Source organism: Schistocerca nitens, chromosome 7 (assembly GCF_023898315.1).
Source record: "Schistocerca nitens isolate TAMUIC-IGC-003100 chromosome 7, iqSchNite1.1, whole genome shotgun sequence".
Taxonomy (NCBI): Eukaryota; Metazoa; Arthropoda; class Insecta; order Orthoptera; family Acrididae; genus Schistocerca; species Schistocerca nitens.
In genome coordinates, this window is record NC_064620.1 from 108648126 (window position 1) to 108672691 (window position 24566).

Consider the following 24566-nt stretch of genomic DNA (forward strand, 5'->3'; position numbering starts at 1 on the left):
CTGGCTTGGCAGACATTGGTCTTGACATGATGACTATGACGTTGACTAACTATTATTGACTGTTATACATTGCTGCCACTACTACTTGCTACACAAGTTGAACATCAAATTTTGACAGAATTGCATTTACACAGTTAACACTATTCAATTACACAGTAGCAATTAATGTGGATGAAAGATGAGTGAGTGTGTTTTGTGTGTTTTCCCTTCCTAATCCCAGATAATTGGTACCGACCTATCTCCTAAATATTATTTTACTTGTTTGTTGTGGCTTGCACTGACACCCATAAATATTATAGGTTTACTGATATTTGTGTATTTGTAATATTTAATATGACAATTATCTGGTATCATTTGTGTGTTTATTATAATTTGTATGTTTAGTGTAAGAGCATTGATAATAATTTTGTAAAAGCAATTGTGTGTGCATTCAAACTGTTGTTCACACCTGCACCTGTTCAACATTGATGTGTGACACTTAGAAATGTTTAATTTCTGCTGATGAACTGTCTGATTAGTGATAGTGAATATTATGGACTGTTACTTGCACCTACTCAATATTACTGGGTGCCACTTAGAAATGTTTAATTTCTGCTGATGAACAGTGTGATTAGTGATAGTGAATATTATGGACTGCTGTCTGCACCTGCTCAACATTACTGGGTACCACTGATGGACTGCTTCTACTGAGATAATGTCACTTGTTGGTGTCTGCACCTGTTCAACATTGCTGGGTGCCACTGATGGACTGCTTCTATTGAAATAATGTCACTTGTTGGAGTCTGCACTTGTTCAACATTGCTGGGTGCCACTAATGAAGCTGTTTCTACTGAGATAATGTGACTTGTTGGTATCTGCACGTGTTCAACATTGCTGGGTGCAATTGATGGAACTGTTTCTATTAAAATGATGTCACTTGTTGGTATTTGCACCTATTGACCATTGCTGGGTGCTACTGCTGGAACTATCAACTACTTGTTTTTTTTAATCATTCAAAGCATTTTATGTGAACATCTGTATAAACTGATTTTTTGTATATTGTGTAAACTATTATGTAAAGTCACATGTATGAAAGAATTTGTATTGCTTACTGTATTTTATATATTAGGTTATTGAAAGGTCAGTGCAAAGCCAAAATTTTATCTAATTATGTGATATTTACGTATTAACATTATTATTTTTTTTTGTCTGTATTTTTGTGGACGAATTTGGTGGTATTTTCACCACCAATGCTGGCAAAAATACCATCAAATTCTAGCCCGTGGAGGAGGGGCATATGAAAGGTGGCTACACTGAGCCACAGCGCCAGAGATCGCGCCAGAGAGTATTATTCTGCCGCCTCCACTGGCAGTTCTTGTCGAGAAGTCGTGGTGGAGAATGCTTATCGAGATGTGGTGGTAGAAAGTCGGTGTTGAGATGTTGTAGTAGGGAGTGCTTGTTCCATGTTTTGTAGTATTTCTATTTTTTTAATTACTTCAGTATAAATGGTATTTAAAATTTCTTGTCTTATTGAAGAAGAACCGTGCCAGATGTGTACGTTGAATCACACTTCCACACACAGAACAGCGACACTTGTGGCTTGTTGTTTCGTAGCTTTCAGGGTCGCCACGTGCATGGGGGCTTAATTATATAAATATGAAATGCAAATACTTTTAATTTTTGTCGCTGTCTGTCCGGTTACGCAGTCTCGTAAACGGTTGGCCCTGACTAGTATTTGTACGCAATCTGACTGCATAGAATAACAACAAAGAATGAAAGAAAATTTCCGTTAACACAATTAATTAATTAAGTCCCCAGCAACTATAAAACGTACGAAACCAAAGCACAAGTGGAACTGTTCTGTGTGTGGAAGTGTGATTCAACGTACACATCTGGCACGGTTCTTCTTCAATAAGACAAGAAATTTTAAATACCATTTATATTGAAGTAATTAAAAAAAATAGAAATACTATAATTGCGTAAGGAAACCAGAATTACACTCTAATACAACAACACGAGCCAGATGCTTTGTTGACTGAACCTGTGATGACGCATTATTTAGGACATTGAAATAATGAAAAGAAAAGGAATTTTTTTTACCTTTATATATATTGTCGAAAAGCACTCTAATCATTACAATATCTCCATTCGAACAACATCTGCTGTCTAGCCCATCAAACAACTGCACAAAACATGAAACAAGCACTCCCTACTACAACATCTCAACACCGACTCTCTACCACCACATCTCGATAAGCACTCTCCACCACGACTTCTCGACAAGAACTGCCAGTGGAGGCGGCAGAATAATACTCTCTGGCGCGATCTCTGGCGCTGTGGCTCAGTGTAGCCACCTTTCAGCCTATACAGCCACACAGGACAATCACAAGTGTTTGACTTACAGATGTCTCGGCGTCTCCGCATTGCCATACGGTCCGGTCTGCAGTCTGCTGTGGGATCACCGCCGATTCGAGTGTGGGGCGTGAGGCATCATTTCTGCCACGAATGTACATAGAAATGTGCCCCCCATAGCCTTTAGCAGCCAATCGGCGATATCACGTAAGTTCCTCGGTATAAATATCAAGATGAAAGCTCAATAAGGTGAAGAGTATTCTTGAAAAGGCCCCAAGCCTGATTCATGCGGAACTATGGAATGAGTGGTACTAAGAGGTAAGTGTGCAGGAGTGAGCGCTACGACGTCATACTGGGTGGGACGGCGGCGCTGGCGTGATGCAGGCGGCTGCGCAAGGCGCCGAACCTCCCCTCACCACCCTGCGGGCGACCGTTAAGGAAGTCTCCTCGGCGTCGTAAAGGTAGCCGTTATCATCGAACTATATTAGAAGCGCGTTAATCTAAGGGCAGTTGGCAACCCGTTTATTTGGATGGCGAGGCTCTTAACGGCCGGAGACTAGGTCCTGCGGTCCTTAGCTGTTATCTGGATCATAACTTTCTCCTCCTGCGGCGCGCACTCCGCCTCGTATACACAACCTGGTTAGCCTCAGCGGCAGGCGGTATCGATCTCAAAAGTGTGTTGGGCGCTGTGTGGTTCAGACACGAGTGAGAAGGTTGTCTCTCGCTCAAATTCCTCGTATTCTAGATCAGGAAGAGTACAAACAATCAAGCAAAATCATGCAACGTATGTGTGAGCTTCAACTGAAATTTTATGCAACTCTTGGCGAATTATTCAGGGTCCCACAAAAGGCAGCTACAAACAAGCCAATAAAGATGCAAATGTAATATCTTTATTTGTGAACAACGAATAATATGCTATTTTACGTTAGATGGTTTTAAAACTTATGTCTGGTGAATGGCGTCCCCCATTGCTGACACCTTGACGAAACCAATCCCTGAAGTTCTTCGTATCGTTATCGGTGACAGGCAGCCACTTTCAGGGTTACTGCCGCGTTAAGAGCTTACAGGGTTGTGTGGCGATGTTGCTTTAGTCTTTAAGTGTCCTCAATGGAAAACATCAAAAACTGTGTGTGAAATCTTATGGAACTTAACTGCGAAGGTCATCAGTCCCTAAGCTTACACACTACTTAACCTAATTTATCCTAAGGGTAAACACACACACATCCATGCCCGAGGGAGGACTCGAACCTCCACCGGGACCAGCCGCACAGTCCATGACTGCAGCGCCTTGGAGACCAGGCAATGTCTCCTTGTGAAGAGAGAAGACTTCCTGGAAACGTCTCAAAACGTCTGCAGAACGCTGAGAAGTGGGATGTTGCTCCATGTTGTTGCAGCGGTTTACCCTAGGCAACAGGAAGGTCTCTGTTTTGTGACAGAAGCGATTTAAATTAACACTTACTGTTGCGCTATCTTCTTCGAAAAAAAAAAAAAATACAAACTCCACACACAATATTCGGAACCGGTGGGCCAAACTGTCACACAGTAGCTGGGAAGTGGTCTTTGGTGAAGTTCCTAAGGGTTTCCTGCTGCCTAATAGCGGAAGTTTTACTTACTTACAGTACCTGACAAGAGGAAGTGGGTCTCAGCAGAAGGAATCTAAATTGTACCAGGGCGAATGTCTTGAATGTCCTGACACGAAGCTAAACAAGTTTCAAAGCCTCTCTCACTTCATTTCTGGGTAATCACGTTGTTGCATGGGTGCATGTGAAGACCACTGTGGAGGAATCTCCGATCAGACAGTCCCAGGGCAGCTGCATGTCTAAGCGACGAACACTTTGGGTATTGCTGCACGGGTGCTCTCAGACGCGCCACATTTTTCGGCGTTGTTGGAGTTCGAGGTCGGCGAGTAGATTTTCTTTTCAGTATTGAACCTTACGTTCTAAACTTTGATACCCAAACTGGCTTTTGTATCAGGAACAGAATTATGTGGCCCAAGTTCGAACCGAATGCGAGATGGTCACTGAGTAATACTCACAGAACCAACATTACGAATATACTCCACACCAAGCGCACGATGCTCACCTAGCCAAACTATTGATGCCTACCGAAAATGGGCCGTATACATCGATATTGGTTCAAACGGGTCTGAGCACTATGCGACTTACCTTCTGAGGTCATCAGTCCCCTAGAACTAATTAAACCTAACTAACCTAAGGACATCACACACATCCATGCCCGAGGCAGGATTCGAACCTACGACCGTAGCGGTCGCGCGGTTCCAGACTGAAGCGCCTAGAACCGCTCGGCCACAACAGCCGGCTCGATCGATATTATCTCCACATAGTGTGCCCACCACAAGTCACACACCGGCCTCTTCAAATAAGGGAATTCTTTTTGCCAGACACTGTATCACATCGTACACGTCTAAAGTATTCCAAGAGATTCGCGGAAAACGTCAAATAGGAATATACAATAGTCAGGTCTTACAGTAATTATCAAAAGTTGCAGGGGTATGACGAAAATATGCAAACACCGTGAGAAATGCTTGCTTCAACAAATGCAGATGCCAGTGAACCGTTCAGGTTGCTATCTTCCATTTGACCACCTGTGCAATGTCCTCAATACATTACAAGTGCCAGCCATAATCAGAACAGTGTTCTGTGTAGTGCATTACGATGGAGGTGAGTAGATTTGAAAGTGGGCGAAATATTGGTGCTCGTATGGTGGGTGGTCGGAAATTAAGTTAACCAAGGTGTTTGGTGTTTAAAGATTGAACGTATCAAAATTTATATCGTATACAAGTAAAAGGAAAAATATTACCCGCTAAGTCACAACGCCGATAAATTTCAGTTTTGAGTGATCGTGATCATTATTGCCAAGGGTTATGTGATCACTTAACTGATGAGGACCATCTCAGTGTACAGTGGTTGTTGCCCAACGGTTTGTTGCCCAATGGTGACGTCATTTTCCGAGACGGCAGGAAGCCTGTTCACACAGCTCGCATCGTCCCGGACTGATTTTGTGAGCACTAAGTTGAATTGTCGCATTCCCTCCGCTCAGCACAGTCACCAGATCTCATAATTAAGGAGCCTTTCTGGTCCACTTCAGAGATAAGTGTGAGCGATCGCTGGCACTTCCATCGTAGTTACCTAAAACTGCTACTATTTTGCTTGAAGGATGGTACAAGATTCCCCTGAATACCATATGGGACCTTTATCTAACCATTCCAAGACGACTGAAAGCTGTTTTCAGTGCTAACGATTTTTCAACACCTTATTAGGCATGGTAATGTGTTGTGTAAGTGGTGTTTGCATATTTTGGTCCACCTCCTGTAGCTGCTATTACGTACAATAATAGGTTTCCAGGTGTTAGGCATTACACATGCATCGCGTTCGTGGGTCAGCCTCATTCATATAATATCTTGCTTAGTGTTCCAAGATTTCTTTCTCGATGTGGTACGTATTTAATTGCATGTAGTGTTAATTGCTGTTCTCACATTCTTTCCTCATTCTTCCAGAGGACTTCCTGCTTATCTCCACAATCTTCCCTTGCACTGTCTCTTAATTCAACTTGTAACTCTTAATATGTTAAGTTTTTACTTTGTCTAATTTTACAAATTCTTCAGGGCAGTCCTTTCCCTTGGGCAGGGAAACTGACCCTAAAAGGCGGAAGTATCAGCTAACAGCAACACATGTGACCTGTAGTTGAAAAAATGTCATGATGACGCAAGATGCCTCAGTTGGGAAAAGGGACAGCCAAGGGGGAGGTGACCAAGAGAAAAAAATCGAGTGCATGACGCACTGCGTGTCGAGGAGTGGAGTGACAGAATTTTGAAAGTGGCAGAGAAGCTGGAAAATCTGAAGAGGGAAATTCTGAGGCTCAATCTATAGTAGGGGGTCAGTGAAGTGAAATGGAGAGGGGACAAGGATGTCTGATCAAATGACTGCAGAGTAATAACAACAGCAGTAGAGAGTGGTATAATGCGAGTAGGATTAGTTATGAATAGGATCGTAGCTCAGAGGGTGAGATTACTAACAGTTCAGTGACAGAATTGTACCTGTCGGAATCGACAGCAAATCAGGAACGACAACGGTAGTTCAGGTGTACTTGGCGGCGTCGCAAGATGAAGATGAAGAGATAGTGTAAGTACATGAGGATATTGATATTTAGTACTTAAAGGGAGACGAAAATCTGATGGTCATGAGAGATAGGAATGCCCTTATAGGGGAAGGAGTGGGAGAGATGGTTAAGGAGAATATAGGCTCGGTAGTAGATATGAGAGGAGAGAAAGGACGATTGGGTTCTGTAATACATTTCATTTAGTAATAGCGAATACACTGTTCAAGAATCACAAGAGGAGGATATGCTTGGAAAAGGCTAGGAGCTGCAGGAAGATTTCAATTACATTACATAATGGTTAGAAAGAGACTCCGAAATCACATAGTGGAATGTAAGGCGTACCCAGGAGCTGATATGGACTCAGATCACAATGAAGTAGTGATGAACAATAGCCTGAAGCTTAAGAGACAATCAGCGGGCAAATAAGTGAGACACGGAAGTACAAGGGAATGAAGAATTCTCTGAGGCCATAGATAATGCAATAAGGAAGAGCTCAGTAGCAGTTCACTTGAAGAGTAATGGGCATCTCCAAAAAGATAGGCACAAAGAAGGTACTACTAAGAAACCATTGGTAACAGAACAAATATTTCAGTTGGTCAATGAAAGTAGTAAATTCAAAAATGTTCGGGTAAGTCATTTAGGAATGAAAGAAATAGGAAGTGCAGCGAAGATAAGACGAAAAGATTGTATGAAAAATGTGAAGAAACTGAAAAAGAAATTATTGTCAGAAATACTGACATAGCACATAGCAAAGTCCAAACAAGCATTGTTGAAATTAAGATCAAGGGCGGTACCATTAAGACTGCAATGGTTAAATACAGAAGAGAGAGTAGATAGGTGGAAAGAGTACATGGGAGGAGACATGTCTGATACAGGACTCAATATTGAATAGATAGGGGATCGAGACTCAGGTTCTGAATTTGAAAGATCTTTGGAAGACTTAAGATCGAATATGGCTGAATGGGTAGATAAGATTCCATGAGAGTTTCTAATACCATGTTGGAAGCGGCAACAAAAATGACTATTCACTTTGCTGAGTAGAATGTATGAGTCTGACGATATACCATCAAACATTTGGAAAAACATAAACCATACAATTTTCAGGATTGCAAGAGCCCACAATTGCGAGAATTATAGCATAATCAGCTTAACAGCTCATGCATCCAAGTTTCTGCTAAGAATAATATACAGAAGAACGGGAAAGAAAACTGATTATGTGTTAGAAGACCATCAGTTTGGTTTTAGGAAAGGTAAACACACCAGAGAGGCAGTTCTGAGGTTGCGTTTGATAATGGAAGCAGGACTAAAGAAGATCAAGACACGTTCATAGGATTTGTCGACCGGGAAAAAGGGTTCGACAATGTAAAATGGTGGGTGATGTTCAAAATTCTGAGAAAAACAGGGGTAAGCTTTAGAGAAAGTGGGGTAATATACAGTATGTAGTAGATCCAAGAGAGAATAATAAGACTGGATGACCAAAAACGAAGTGATGAGATTAAAAAGGGTATAAGATAGGGATGTATTCTTTCGGGATTTAGTCTTTCGCCCCTACTGTTCAATTTATAAATCGAAGAATCAGTGGCAGAAATAAAAGCAAGGTTGAAGAGTAGAATTACAATTGAGGGTGATAGGATATCAACGATAAGATTCGCTGATGACATTGCTATCCTCAGTGAAGAGGAATTATAGGATCTGCCGAATGGAATGAACAGTCTAATGAGTAGAGAATCAGGATTGAGAGTACATCGAAGAAAGACGAAAGTAATGAGAAGTAGCATAAATGAGAACACCGATTAACTTAAAATCAGGATTGATTATCATAGAGTAGATGAAGTTAAGGAATTGTGCTACATAGACAACAAAATAACCCATGACGGTCTAAGCAAGGACATAAGTAGTAGGCAATCATTAGCAAAAAAGAATTTTACTAGCATCAAACATAGGTCTTCATTTGTTGAAAAAATGTCTGTGGATGTACGTTTGGAGCACAGTGTTATATGGTAGTGAAACGCGGAGTGTGGGATAACTGGAACAGAAGAGAACTGAAGCCCTTGAGATGTGATGCTGCGGAAGAATGTTGAAGATTAGGTGAACTAAAAAGGTAAGGAGTGAGGAGGGTCTTGGGACAATCGGCGAGGAAAGGCATACATGGGAAACACTAAGAAGAAGAAGGGATAGAAGGATACGATATTTTTTAAGACTTAATGGAATAACTTCCATGGTACTAGAGGACGTTGTACAGGGTAAAAAAGTGTAGAGGTAGACAGAGGTTGGAGATATTCCGCAAATTACTAAGACGTTATTTGCAAGTGAGACCCTGAGTTGAATCACCTGTGCTAGAGGTCTCATATCAGATACGTAAATCCTATTTATCTACATTCTGGTAAGAGTCCAGGTGGTTCTGCATTCTTTGCTATGTGTCTTGTAAAACAACATGTAATGCTTCTCCCTGTCGTGATCTTGCCTAAACCATTAAATTCATCTTCTACTACAAGTGTGATTCGACCTTGTCCTCAAAATGGCAGTGGAGTAAATCAGACGTGATGATAGATTAAGGACGGAACAGTGTAGCTCAACTCCGCTTAAATCAGAGACGATTACGGACTCAATGAGATATGTGTGTTTTGTTGAAAGTTCCAAAAATACGTCAGTAATGAAACTGACATGACTGTACCAGATAAAATGGCGTTGAAATAGAGAGCAAAAATTTCTGGATGTAATACAGCTATTACTGGTCCGGGAGACACAGCTAGGTCAAAGGAGAAAAACCACACACGTAAGTAATTAGAAGACACGTAAGTAATTGAGGACGAGCAAAAGAGAAACTCTATAATGATGGCACACAGTAATAGAATGTGGCGCATTAACGTTGGTATTCAGGCGTCAAGGATCTGAATATTACGGTAATTGTCTTCATCCTAATTCCAGATGACGTGATTGTTGTCAATAGCGGGCAACAAAATTATTAACTAAGTGATGAAACAACTGTCTAGATCACAAAAATGAATTTTATTTATCATCTCACGATGCCTTTGGGAGGAACCTTACCACCTGATCCGTGGTATACAACATACAATGTAAGACAAGATACTGAAAGAAATACGTTACAACAATGCAGTTAAGCTGAGAAACACATCTATTAAAATCAGTGTCTGACTGATATTGGCAGTTCGATATTGTACAACATAATCAATTTAACTAGTAAATAGTATTAGTGACTTTAGGATACTATACTTTCAGTTTTTTTAATGAGTCATTTTCTGTTTGTTGTTATTCTAGTGATATGGAACTGTAGCTTGGCATAATAGTGTATCCTATGGAAGAATAAAAAATCACGATGTAAGATTATAAGTAGGGCACCTACTTTCTTATTTTTTTTTTTTTTTTTGCTCTCTGAAGAAAATTTGTGGAAGATATTTTATAGTCGTATTATTTGTCCATTGTAATGAATGCCAGCTAAAGATAAGCTCCTGAATGGTAGTCAATTACAACACTCAGTCGGTAGTTTATTTATGAACTCCATTTCGTGTTTCTATAGTTCAGTTTTTTCTGACTTGTCTGACAATCTTCAGCATTAAGTCTGTTACAAAACTAAACAGGAAACAATACGTAACTTTACTCATTTCTAATCACCGTTTTAGACAAAACGTGAGATTTGTCATGTGCTGCTATAGGATAAGAAGAAGGAAGGGAAAAGAAGAGCGTATGCAAACAGCCTGATTTACTTTTCAAAGGCTTCATTTCTGTGCGATTTGAATCCTTCGTTCAGGACAGAAAGGAAGATGGTATTTATCATTCAGTCGATTATGAGATTATTAAATACGGGAGATAGACTAGGACTGGAGAAAGATAGGGAAGAATATCGATATATTCTTTTCAAATAATTATCCCACAGTATACCTCCAGGCATTGAGGGAAAATACATAAATCTATACCTGTATGCCTGGATATCCGTAACCAATGCACCTCCTCACTCGGTAATCCTACAACCGGCGACTGGTTACAGAAATTTCAAGAAACCTTCATTAATTACCGTCGAAGTGTTCCTCATCCATGATGAATAAAAGTTTTAAACGCATTATGCTGTGGGAATAGAGTTTCTTCTTGGATACAACTGTTTTCGATTTAATAGTCTACTATGTATTGGTTACACCCACAGTATGACTTCAATCTACTGAAATACTGCAATTTTGACTACCTGAATTAAAAAATTCTGGTTACACATATCACCAATATTTTTAGTTTTCAACGTAGGAAAATTATCCCACGGTATACCTCCAGGGATTTAGGGAAAATACATAAATCTATACCTGTATACCTGGATATCCGTAACCAATGCACCACCTCACTCGGTAAACCCACAACCGGCGACTAGTTACAGAAATTTCAAGAAACCTTCATTAATTACTGTCGAAGTGTTCCTCATCCATAATGAATAAAAGTTTTAAACGCATTATGCTGTGGGAATAGAGTTTCTTCTTGGATACAACTGTTTTCGATTTAATAGTCTACTATGTATTGGTTACACCCACAGTATGACTTCAATCTACTGAAATACTGCAATTTTGTCTACCTGAATTTAAAAATTCTGGTTACACATATCACCAATATTTTTAGTTTTCAACGTAGAAAAATTATCCCACGGTATACCTCCAGGGAATTAGGAAAAATACGTAAATCTATACCTGTATGCCTGGATATCCGTAACCAATGCACCTCCTCACTCGGTAATCCCACAACCGGCGACTGGTTGCAGAAATTTCAAGAAACCTTCATTAATTACTGTCGAAGTGTTCCTCATCCATGATGAATAAAAGTTTTAAACGCAGTATGCTGTGGGATAAGAGTTTCTTCTTGGATACAACTGTTTTCGATTTAATAGTCTACTATGTATTGGTTACACCCACAGTATGACTTCAATCTACTGAAATACTGCAATTTTGACTACATGAATTTAAAAATTCTGGTTACACATATCACCAATATTTTATAGTTTTCAACGTAGAAAAATTATCCCACGGTATACCTCCAGGGATTTAGGGAAAATACATAAATCTATACCTGTATGCCTGGATATCCGTAACCAATGCACCTCCTCACTCGGTAATCCCACAACCGGCGACTGGTTGCAGAAATTTCAAGAAACCTCCATTAATTACTATGGAAGTGTTCCTCATCCATAATGAATAAAAGTTTTAAACACATTATGCTGTGGGAATAGAGTTTCTTCTTGGATACAACTGTTTTCGATTTAATAGTCTACTATGTATTGGTTACACCCACAGTATGACTTCAATCTACTGAAATACTGCAATTTTGACTACCTGAATTAAAAAATTCTGGTTACACATATCACCAATATTTTTAGTTTTCAACGTAGAAAAACTATCCCACGGTATACCTCCTGTGATTTAGGGAAAATACATAAATCTATACCTGTATGCCTGGATATCCGTAACCAATGCACCTCCTCACTCGGTAATCCCACAACCGGCGACTGGTTGCAGAAATTTCAAGAAACCTTCATTAATTACTGTTGAAGTGTTCCTCATCCATAATGAATAAAAGTTTTAAACGCATTATGCTGTGGGAATAGAGTTTCTTCTTGGATACAACTGTTTTCGATTTAATAGTCTACTAAGTATTGGTTACACCCACTGTATGACTTCAATCTACGGAAATACTGCAATTTTGATTACCTGAATTTAAAAATTCTGGTTACACATATCACCAATATTTTTAGTTTTCAACGTAGAAAAATTATCCCACGGTATACCTCCAGGGATTTAGGGAAAATACATAAATCTATACCTGTATGCCTGAATATCCGTAACCAATGTACCTCCTCACTCGGTAATCCCACAACCGGCGACTGGTTGCAGAAATTTCAAGAAACCTTCATTAATTACTGTCGAAGTGTTCCTCATCCATGATGAATAAAAGTTTTAAACACAGTATGCTGTGGGAATAGAGTTTCTTCTTGGATACAACTGTTTTCGATTTAATAGTCTACTATGTACTGGTTACACCCACAGTATGACTTCAATCTACGGAAATACTGCAATTTTGTCTACCTGAATTTAAAAATTCTGGTTACACATATCACCAACATTTTTAGTTTTCAACGTAGAAAAATTATCCCACGGTATACCTCCAGGGATTTAGGGAAAATACATAAATCTATACCTGTATGCCTGGATATCCGTAACCAATGCACCTCCTCACTCGGTAATCCTACAACCGGCGACTGGTTGCAGAAATTTCAAGAAACCTTCATTAATTACTGTTGAAGTGTTCCTCATCCATGATGAATAAAAGTTTTAAACACATTATGCTGTGGGAATAGAGTTTCTTCTTGGATACAACTGTTTTCGATTTAATAGTCTACTATGTATTGGTTACACCCACAGTATGACTTCAATCTACTGAAATACTGCAATTTTGACTACCTGAATTAAAAAATTCTGGTTACACATATCACCAATATTTTTAGTTTTCAACGTAGAAAAACTATCCCACGGTATACCTCCTGTGATTTAGGGAAAATACATAAATCTATACCTGTATGCCTGGTTATCCGTAACCAATGCACCTCCTCACTCGGTAATCCCACAACCGGCGACTGGTTGCAGAAATTTCAAGAAACCTTCATTAATTACTGTTGAAGTGTTCCTCATCCATAATGAATAAAAGTTTTAAACACATTATGCTGTGGGAATAGAGTTTCTTCTTGGATACAACTGTTTTCGATTTAATAGTCTACTATGTACTGGTTACACCCACAGTATGACTTCAATCTACGGAAATACTGCAATTTTGTCTACCTGAATTTAAAAATTCTGGTTACACATATCACCAACATTTTTAGTTTTCAACGTAGAAAAATTATCCCACGGTATACCTCCAGGGATTTAGGGAAAATACATAAATCTATACCTGTATGCCTGGATATCCGTAACCAATGCACCTCCTCACTCGGTAATCCTACAACCGGCGACTGGTTGCAGAAATTTCAAGAAACCTTCATTAATTACTGTTGAAGTGTTCCTCATCCATAATGAATAAAAGTTTTAAACACATTATGCTGTGGGAATAGAGTTTCTTCTTGGATACAACTGTTTTCGATTTAATAGTCTACTATGTATTGGTTACACCCACAGTATGACTTCAATCTACTGAAATACTGCAATTTTGACTACCTGAATTAAAAAATTCTGGTTACACATATCACCAATATTTTTAGTTTTCAACGTAGAAAAACTATCCCACGGTATACCTCCTGTGATTTAGGGAAAATACATAAATCTATACCTGTATGCCTGGTTATCCGTAACCAATGCACCTCCTCACTCGGTAATCCCACAACCGGCGACTGGTTGCAGAAATTTCAAGAAACCTTCATTAATTACTGTTGAAGTGTTCCTCATCCATAATGAATAAAAGTTTTAAACGCATTATGCTGTGGGAATAGAGTTTCTTCTTGGATACAACTGTTTTCGATTTAATAGTCTACTAAGTATTGGTTACACCCACTGTATGACTTCAATGTACTGAAATACTGCAATTTTGACTACCTGAATTTAAAAATTCTGGTTACACATATCACCAATATTTTTAGTTTTCAACGTAGAAAAATTATCCCACGGTATACCTCCAGGGATTTAGGGAAAATACATAAATCTATACCTGTATGCCTGAATATCCGTAACCAATGTACCTCCTCACTCGGTAATCCCACAACCGGCGACTGGTTGCAGAAATTTCAAGAAACCTTCATTAATTACTGTCGAAGTGTTCCTCATCCATGATGAATAAAAGTTTTAAACACAGTATGCTGTGGGAATAGAGTTTCTTCTTGGATACAACTGTTTTCGATTTAATAGTCTACTATGTACTGGTTACACCCACAGTATGACTTCAATCTACGGAAATACTGCAATTTTGTCTACCTGAATTTAAAAATTCTGGTTACACATATCACCAACATTTTTAGTTTTCAACGTAGAAAAATTATCCCACGGTATACCTCCAGGGATTTAGGGAAAATACATAAATCTATACCTGTATGCCTGGATATCCGTAACCAATGCACCTCCTCACTCGGTAATCCTACAACCGGCGACTGGTTGCAGAAATTTCAAGAAACCTTCATTAATTACTGTTGAAGTGTTCCTCATCCATAATGAATAAAAGTTTTAAACACATTATGCTGTGGGAATAGAGTTTCTTCTTGGATACAACTGTTTTCGATTTAATAGTCTACTATGTATTGGTTACACCCACAGTATGACTTCAATCTACTGAAATACTGCAATTTTGACTACCTGAATTAAAAAATTCTGGTTACACATATCACCAATATTTTTAGTTTTCAACGTAGAAAAACTATCCCATGGTATACCTCCTGGGATTTAGGGAAAATACATAAATCTATACCTGTATGCCTGGATATCCGTAACCAATGCACCTCCTTACTCGGTAATCCCACAACCGGCGACTGGTTGCAGAAATTTCCAGAAACCTTCATTAATTACTGTCGAAGTGTTCCTCATCCATAATGAATAAAAGTTTTAAACGCATTATGCTGTGGGAATAGAGTTTCTTCTTGGATCCAACTGTTTTCGATTTAATAGTCTACTATGTATTGGTTACACCCACAGTATGACTTCAATCTACTGAAATACTGCAATTTTGACTACCTGAATTTAAAAATTCTGGTTACACATATCACCAATATTTTTAGTTTTCAACGTAGAAAAATTATCCCACGGTATACCTCCAGGGATTTAGGGAAAATACATAAATCTATACCTGTATGCCTGGATATCCGTAACCAATGCACCTCCTCACTCGGTAATCCCACAACCGGCGACTGGTTGCAGAAATTTCAAGAAACCTTCATTAATTACTGTCGAAGTGTTCCTCATCCATAATGAATAAAAGATTTAAACGCATTACGCTACTATGTATTGGTTACACCTACAGTATGACTTCAATCTACTGATTCAAAATGGTTCAAATGGCTCTGAGCACTATGGGACTCAACTGCTGTGGTCATAAGTCCCCTAGAACTTAGAACTACTTAAACCTAACTAGCCTAAGGACAGCACACAACACCCAGCCATCACGAGACAGAAAAAATCCCCGACCCCGCCGGCAATCGAACCCGGGAACCCTGGCGTGGGAAGCGAGAACGCTACCGCACGACCACGAGATGCGGGCCTCAATCTACTGAAATACCGCAATTTTACTACCTGAATTTAAAAATTCTGGTTACACATGTCACCAATAATTTTAGTTTTCAACGTAGAATAACAGCGAAATTAAATAAAATTATATTCATAAAAGGTAATGAGACACATAAAAAGGAAACGAGACAGTTTCAAATATTTTAACTCTCAGCTGGGACTTGAAACGGAGACCATCTGCACCCAAAGCTGGAATCATACCTACAAACCTTTATTTTTAGGGGAATTGAATTTTTTACAAAGAATAATATAAAAAATAATGATTAATCTGATTCATCACACAACTTAAAAAATCTCTTCTCAGCTAATATTCCTCTTCAAAAACTGAGATTTTCCTGGATACATCTTTCGTACTATAAATTGTTCTGGGGATGTAAATCATCTTCGGAGCTAAGTGTCGTGTCGTGAAATGAACACCTGCTTCGCAATAACGGTCTTCGAATCTAATAGGAATTTGTGCCATTATTATTACGGCTATGTGTAAGTACAAGGGGCGTTCATCTACATCTACATATATACTACGCTAGCCATCAAGCGGTGTGTGGCGGAGGGCACAATTCGTGCCAAAGTTATATTTGATAAAAGACAATGTCGCTCGTCGGTGGTTTTCATCCGTGTTATTATAAATTCCATGCAGGCTCTTCAAAGTAATTTCGGCACAGGATGTAAATCTTTCTGGTAAAACTTAAACATATATAATGTCCAATGTGAAGTGTATGATTTTTAAAAGAATGCATCACCTTTTCATGTTTTGTTGTCTTTGACGATGATTATATTCCCGTTAATTCCTCAAGATGAGCTCTATCGAATTACAATGGTTTTTAATCCTTCCATCTTTCCTATATAGATGCAAATCATTAAAGACACAAATATTGAAATTACATCCAAGACGGCTAACGAAGCCAGAGATACAAGTACAGCAATCTATTTTTAGCATCGCTGTTGCCAATCGTAGCCACTATAAGTTTGAGTGTCGATATGACCGTGGTAGTTTTCAACATACAGGGTGGTTCATTGATCGTGACCGGGCCAAATATCTCACGAAACAAGCGTAAAACGAAAAAACTACAAAGAATGAAACTTGCCTAGCTTGAAGGGGGAACCAGATGGCGCTATGGTTGGCCCACTATATGGCGCTGCCATAGGTGAAACAAATATCAACTGCGTCTTTTAAAAATAGGAACCCCAATTTTTATTACATATTCTTGTAGTACGTAAAGAAATATGAATGTTTTAGTTGGACCACTTTTTTCGTTTTGTGATTTATGGCGCTGTAATAGTCACAAACATATGGCTCACAATTTTAGACGAACAGTTGGTAACAGGTAGGTTTTTTAAATTAAAATACAGAACGTATTTACGTTTGCACATTTTATTTCGGTTGTTCCAATGTGATGCATGTACCTTTGTGAACTTATCATTTCTGAGAACGCATGCTGTTACAGCGTGATTACCGGTAAATACCACATTAATGCAATAAGTGGTCAAAATGATGTCCGTCTACCTCAATGCATTTGGAAATACGTGTAACGACATTCCTCTCAACAGCGAGTAGTTCGCCTTCCGTAATGTTCGCACATGCATTGACAATGCGCTGACGCATTTTGCCAGGCGTTGTCGGTGGATTACAACAGCAAATATCCTTCAACTTTCCCCACAGAAAGAATTCCGGGGACGTCAGATCCGGTGAAGGTGCGGGCCATGGTATGGTGCTTCGACGAACAATCCAAATATCATGAAATATGCTATTCAATACCGCTTCAACCGCACGCGAGCTATGTGCCGGACATCCATCATGTTGGAAGTACATCTGAAACATCTTGTAGTAACATCGGTAGAACATTACCTAGGAAATCAGCATACATTGCACCATTTAGATTGCCATCGATAAAATGGGAGCCAATTATCCTTCCTCCCATAATGCCGCACCATACGTTAACCCGCCAAGGTCGCTGATGTTCCACTCGTCGCAGCCATCGTGGATTTTCCGTTGCCCAACAGTGCATATTATGCCGGATTACATTACCACTGTGGGTGAACGATGCTTCGTCGCTAAATAGAACGCGTGCAAAAAATCTGTCATCGTCCCGTAATTTCTCTTGTGCCCAGTGGCAGAACTGTACACGACGATCAAAGTCGTCGCCTTGCAATTCCTGGTGCATAGAAATATGGTACGGGTGCAATCGATGTTGATCTAGCATTCTCCACACCGATGGATTTGAGATTCCGATTCTCGCGCAATTTGTCTGCTACTGATGTGCGGATTAGCCGCGACAGCAGCTAAAACACCTACTTGGGCATCATCATTTGTTGCAGATCGTGGTTGACGTTTCACATGTGGCTGAACACTTCCTGTTTCCTTAAATAACGTAACTATCCGGCGAACGGTCCGGACACTTGGATGATGTCCAGGAATCCGAGCAGCATACATAGCACAAGCCCGTTGGGCATTTTGATCACAATAGACATACATCAACGCGGTATCGACCTTTTCCTCAATTGGTAAACGGTCCATTTTAACACGGGTAATGTATCACGAAGCAAATACCGTCAGCACTGGCAAAATGTTGCGTGATACCACGTACTTATACGTTTGTGACTATCACAGCGCCATGTATCACAAAGGGAAAACAGTGGTCTAACTAAAACATTGATAATTTTTTAGGTACTACACGAATATGTAATAAAAATGGGGGTTCTTATTTTTAAAAAACGCAGTTGATATCCGTTTGACCTATGGCAGCGCCATCTAGCGGGCCAACCATAACGCCATCTGGTTTCCCCCTTCAAGCTAGACGAGTTTCGTTCTTTGTAGTTTTTTCGTTTGTTATTTCTTTCGTGAGATATTTGGCCCGGTCACTATCAATGGATCATACAATGTACAGATTTTTTAGTCTGAGTAGATCGGACGTAAAACAAAAATCAACTATACATTACATTTCAAAACATATGCGCTGTAAACATTTGGTCATTACCAGCCTTTAATAAAGTTAAAACACATTTCTCCCACGTTGACTCGCACCCTGCCCCGTCTTCACCGTTGTGTCCCCGCTACCCTCCATCTCTACACCCTACATCTCCTTTCCCAAGGTGGCTTCCATCAACTCCCCCTCCCAGATGATGCCCTCTCTCCCTCCATTTATCCCTCCTATCAACTCTGATCCTCACTCCCCCTCCTTTCCTCTGACCTTCTCCCGGGCTCCCTCTCCCCCCCTTCCCTCCTCTTTCTTCCCCACCTCCCCTCTCTTTGCCCCCTTCTCTCCCCCGCGTCCTTTTACATTTCCCTCCTCTGCCTCCTCTCATTCCCTCTCGCGTCTGCCCTTCTCCCCCTTTATTAGTCCTCTCCCTCCTAGGTTCCCCCCCTTTTCGTTTTTTTCCTCTCCTCCCTCCTTGTTTCTTCCCCTCCTGCAGGTCCCCCCCCCCCCCCGTCCCATCTGCCTTTGGCTCGGGAGTGTCGTCTTTGTGCTGCCACTTTCATGCAGTGTTCTATAGTTTGTGTTCTACAGTGCGTGTTTTACAGTGAGTGTAACCGTGTTGTGTTTTTTTGGGACTTGTTGCGAACGGCCATCATACTGTCGCTGGGTGTGCCTTTTATCTCTTGCGAACAGAAACCAGACTGTCGCCATGTTTTTTAATTGTGTCTACTATGTTACTTGTCTGATTCCTGTGTATTTTATCTCCATTGCCAACCCCTTTTGCTTTCTGTTTTAACTTTCCGCAATTTTACGCCATTTTACACTTTATACCACCATTTTATCGCCTGTTTTTCCTTGTTTCTTTCTTCTTACTTTATTTAAAAAATGTCTGTAGGCTGTAGAGCAGCGTAGTAAGCTGCTGCCAGCCCGCCCCCTTCGGGGGGAATTGAAAATCAATAAAGAAAAAAAAAAGTTGACTCGCACAAGCGTCGTGAGACAGAGAATACAATGAAATATCAAATTCTCTCGACGTGATACTACAAGGTGCTCACTTCGTTTAGCTCTGCCTTGGCCGATGCTATCCGTCATCTCATCTGCGATATGTGGGTTTACACAGGCGGAAGTACACGCTATAGCGAGTTTGATTTGATTATGTAGGCAGAAACTCCGTGTTACGCCGCTTTGGCGCCTCTAGCGTGAGTGCACGGAGGATATGGATTGGGCGTTTGGGCGGATACGGCGGTCAGTATCAGAAACGGCTGGGGGCCGTTGTGGACCCCGAGAACTTCCGAAATAAATCAGCGAGGTATATGGGAACGGGAAGGGGTGGGATAGTAAGAGGGAGTGAGAGCAGAAGGAGAGTAAGAGGAGAAGGCCGTATTCGACAACCGCCAGCGAACTAGAAGGCAATTCATATGTGCAGGATGGAAGGCGACGCAGGTGAATGGAACTGAGGCATGCTACAGAAACGGCTTTCCGTATGAAACTCAGAGCTGTTCGGTGTATACTATACGTCGAAAATCTGGCGCGGCAAAACGATTCAGTGTCAAATGTATACTAGAAGGTATTGATGTAAGCTTAAAGACATGGCTGTGACCCGCAGTTATGCTTACAGCATACTACAGTATTTATCTGAGATTTGCTGCCTTCTAATCGCAAACGTGAAAATCACTAAAAGTAAACAAGTTGTTTAAGGTTTTCCCTAAATCGACGTCAATAGAAGTAACTGTCATGCAGCAAAACAATAAGAGAATGTCAAGAAAATGTTATCTTTCGTTTCTTAACTAGTCTAAATATACGTTCTAAGGGAAAAAAGTACAGGTGGAGACACACAAATAATTATAACTTACGAAAAATGAGTGATTTATTTAAGAGAAAGAGCTTCGCAATTTGAAGTCAATAAAGCGTTGGTCCACCTCTGGCCATTATACAGGCACGAATACAAGCAATAGAAATTTCACCGTGTGCGAACTGGCACTACCTTGCTGAAATGTTAGTCCTGCATGACTTGTCATGAAGGGCAACAAAACAGGACATAGAATACTATCGAAGTACCGCTGTGCTGTAAGGGTGCCGCAGATGACAACCAAAGAGGTCCTGCTATGAAAAGAAATGGTTCAAATGCCTCTGAGCACTATGGGACTTAACATCTATGGTCATCAGTCCCCTAGAACTTAGAACTACTTAAACCTAACTAATCTAAGGACATCACACAACACCCAGTCATCACGAGGCAGAGAAAATCCCTGACCCCGCCGGGAATCGAACCCGGGAACTCTGGCGCGGGAAGCGAGAACGCTACCGCACGACCACGAGCTGCGGACTGAAAAGAAATGACATCGCAGATCCTCAGTACTGGCTGTCGGGTTGTATGGCGCGCGACAGTTAGGTTGGTATCCCACCGCCGTCCAGGACGTTTCCACATCAATCTTCGTCCTGAATCTCGTTGGCTGAAGTAGAACTGTCTTCAGTTAAGAGTCACCATCCGAAATAAGCCACGATGACTAGCGAAGATGTGTCTGGAGACTCTCTCACCAAACTAGGATGTTTGGAGCATCAAGGTCAGGGCCCTCCAACCAACTCGGGAATGTGACGATATAACGCGACAGATGGGCAGAATTTAGGATCATATTCCTCAGGAGGACATCCATCAATTCTATCAATGCCAAGCCGAATAAATATTTGTATAGGGTCCAGAGGTGGACCAACGCGTAATTGACTCAATCAATTTGCGAATCTCCTCCTCTTGAATAGATCGTCCAATTTTTATGAAACTGTAATAACGTGTTTGTTTGCACATGTGCATCACATCTATCGATTTTCCTCCCATCCTGATAATTTCTTCGTAGTTCGCCGTGTCCTTCTTTTCTGAGAGTGTATTTCAGTTCCATAATATTTCTTTGGCATTTTTCGGTAGAGACGTCACAGGCTAACTGCAGTCGGAGGCGATATATCTAGCGAAACTTTAATAAGACGGGGTCAAACGTTCTGCGTACTCATCGAAAGCATTCGGACACTTATTAGTGAACACTATCCACCCTTCGCCTTTATGATGGCTTGAACTCTACAGTTGAAATGGGATGTATAAATCTCCGTCGAAGAGTAACACTCCATTCTTCCTTAAGAGTGGAAAGCAGAGGGCGTTATTATGTTGGACACTGGAATCTGAAACGAATTCGATTTTCTAAATCATCCCAAAATGTGTTCAACTGGGTTCAAGTAGGGAATCTGGGCATGATAGTCCATTTCAGGATTGTTATTGGCCACAAATCATGCTGCTTTATAAAAGGGTGCATTGTGATGCTGATACAAACACTGACTGTCTCAGATCTGTTCCGCTACTGCACGTAGACCACATCGTGTATTCTTAAGTGCAATGTGGGGACCACACCCTAAATCACGAAGACATACCCACAGAGTAACATCACCTCCTCCGTACTTCATTGTAGGCATTACACGTGGTGATAGGTAACGTTCTGCAGGTGTTCAAATGGTATAGCATAATTCATCAAATATCACGTTTCCAATCACCCTATGTCCAGTGGCATTGTTCTTTTCACCGCCTTAATGGCCGCTTAGCAGTCACTACAGAAATGGGTTACTTCTGACCACTTGCTCGAGCACTGTACCGCACTATTTTTAACTACCTTCGCACATTTGTTATGTTAGCTGTATTGCTGCCAGCACATTGGACTTTCTTCCTCCCTCTGATTTCATACGATTTCTTACACCAACCTTGCTCTAAGGTCCCTGCTATTTACTACATGAGAACCGCCCTGTCGTGGTCTAGTTGTGATTTTTCCTTCGTGTTTACACTTCAGAATCCTATCACCAACAGTCGAACTGAGTAGCATCAGAAGTGTTGAAATAACCCCAATAATTCTGTTACTCAGGTGGCAGCCAGTGATTAGTCCACATTCGAAGTCTCTGTCCTGCCATCGCCGACCCACTCTGCTATTAGTGCATCTTTAGTGACACCATAATACTCCCCGCTCGTTTCATACTGCTGGTCCGACTCTCCTGATATCTAGCGGGCAATTCCGCGTTACACAGAGGTGTTCGAATACTTTACATGAGATAGCGCATTTATTACGTAGCGATTATCAGAGGAGTCGGGTTGTCGTTCTTTCATGAGCAGAAGTTCGAAGAAGAGTTCCTGAATGACGAATGATAACAAACGTCTAAACCGCACACACACACACACACACACACACACATATGCGCAAATATCACATTCGAAGAAAATTTGTAAAATGGCAGCGTTTGAGCCATTGAGTGTAGTTTGTAAAGGACATCTTATTGCCGAAATGTTATTGCATCATATGTGACGTTCCAGTGACAAGATCATTACTAGATGTGGGTGTACATTCCAGAGTACAATATGGTCCAAAACGTGGAACTTATATGTTTTAATGTATTAACAACACTTTACAGAGTGGTGCGATACAAGTAGGTATAGCTGTCAGCTCTCTTGCCCTTGGGGTGCGAAATTCCTGCTAAATGGGGAAGAATCAGTAATGATCAACGGCATGAGGATACAGATAGCAATGGAAAGCACAGCATTAAAGACACATAACGTGTATCCACAGGACATGTGGCCTATAACGGAAACAGTGTCTTGATGACCTCTCTATTGGCAAAAGATTCCGAAAGAGTACCCCATTATGATGTTCGAGAGGAGACTGTCAAAGGGAAGGTGACCATGAGAAAAAGATTGAATAACCAACGAAAGGATATCGTTCTACGAGACGGGGTGTTGAATATCAGGAGCTTGAACGTGGTAGGGAAGCTAGAAAATCTGAAATGGGAAATGCAAAGGCTCAGTCTAGATGTAGCAGGAGTCAGTGAAGTGAAATGGAAAGAAGAACAGGATTTCTGGTCAGATAGCAGCATAAATTGTAAACAGGAGTAGGATTCGTTATGATTGGGAATTGGTTATCGTAAACAGTTCAGTGATAAGTTTGTTCGTATCAGAGTCGATAGCAACCCAACACCCACAACGCTAGTTCAGATATTCATGCCGACGTCGCAAGCAAAAGATGAAGAGATAGAGGAATTATATGAGAACGCTGAAAGGATAATACAGTATGTGAAGGGAGATAAAAATCTAATAGTCATGGAGGACTGGAATGCAGTTGTAGGGGGAAGAGTAGAAGAGAATGTTACAGGAGAACATGGACTTTGGACAAGGTATGAGAGAGGAGTAAGACTAATTGAGTTCTGTAATAAATTTCAGCTTGTAGCAGCGAATACTCTGTCCAAGAATCACAAGAGGATGAGGTGTACTTGGAGAAGATCGGGCGATACGGAAAGATTTGTATTAGATCACATCATACACAGAGTTTCTGAAACCAGATACTGGATTGTAAGGTGTACGCAGGAGGAGATATATACTCATATCACAATAAAGCAGTGATAAAGAGTAGGCTGAAGTTGAAGATATTAGTCAGGAAGAATATATACGCAAATAAGTGGGATACACAACTGCTAAGGAAACAAAGTTCTCTAATGATATAGATACAGCGATAACGAATAGTTCAGGCGGCAGTACTGTTGAAGAGGAATGTACATCTTTAAAAAGGGCAATAACAGAAGTTGAAGAGAAAAACATAGGCACAAAGAAAGCAACTCCGAAGAAACCATGGGAAACGGAAGAAATAATTCAGTTGATCAATGAAAGAAGAAAGTACAAAAATGTTCAGGGAATTTCAGGAATACAGAAATACAAGGATTACGGGGAACCTAAGAAGAAATGGTTGCATTAAAAATTTGAAGAAATCGGAAAAGAAATGATTGTCGGAAGGACTGACTCAGCATACAGGAATGTCAAAACAGTCTCTGGTGAACATAAAAACAAGGAAGATAACATTAAAAGTGCAACGGGAATTCTACTGTTAAATGCAGAGCAGGGAGCCGATAGGCGGAAAGAGTACACTGAAGGCTTCTATAAGGG